Below are 898 nucleotides of genomic sequence, written 5' to 3' on the forward strand. Positions count from 1 at the left end.
ACATGTGCTGAAAGGAAAGACTGGGAAGTTGGAACCTAAGTCAAAAGTGTTTATGTTTGTAGGATATCCTGATGGGACGAAGGGAGGTTTCTTTTATAGTCCTGAAGATCAAAAGGTGTTTGTATCAACAAATACCACTTTTCTGGAGCATGACTATATGATAGATTTTAAGCCCAGAAGTAAAATAGTTTTGGAAGAGTTACTTTCCGATGAGATCGGACCATAGCCAGCAAGAGTTGTCAGACCACTCATAGAAAAGACCACAGTTCCTGATCAGACTCCTATGGCACCTCGTCGTAGTGGGAGGGTAAGCAGGTTACCCGACTGGTATACCGGGGAAGCCCAAATCGTCACTCCTGATGATGGAAAGGAGGATCCATCGACCTTTAAGGATGCGATGGATGATTCTGATAAGGAAGAATGGCAAGCAGCTATGAAACTCAAGATGGAGTCTATGTACTCTAACTCAGTCTGGCAACTTGTAGATCTACCCGAAGGGGTAAAACCCATTGGATGCAAGTGGATCTTCAAGAGAAAGAGAGGATCAGATGGAAAAGTAGAGACTTATAAAGCAAGGCTAGTGGCTAAGGGTTATACCTAAAGAGTGGGAGTTGACTATGAGGAAACTTTCTCACCAGTAGCCATGCTTAAGTCCATCCGGATACTCCTGGCCATTGCAACATATTTTGACTATGAGATATGGCAGATGGATGTCAAGACAGCTTTTTTGAATGGCTATCTTGAGGAAACCATCTATATGGATCAGCCAAAGGGTTACATAAAGGAAGGCCAAGAGCAGAAAGTCTGCAAGCTGCAGAGGTCCATTTATGGATTGAAGCAGGCTTCTAGATCATCGAACATCAGGTTTGATGAGGCTATAAAGTCTTATGGATTTGAT

This window comes from Morus notabilis, unplaced genomic scaffold (genome assembly GCF_000414095.1).
Source record: "Morus notabilis unplaced genomic scaffold, ASM41409v2 Scaffold212, whole genome shotgun sequence".
Classification (NCBI taxonomy): Eukaryota; Viridiplantae; Streptophyta; class Magnoliopsida; order Rosales; family Moraceae; genus Morus; species Morus notabilis.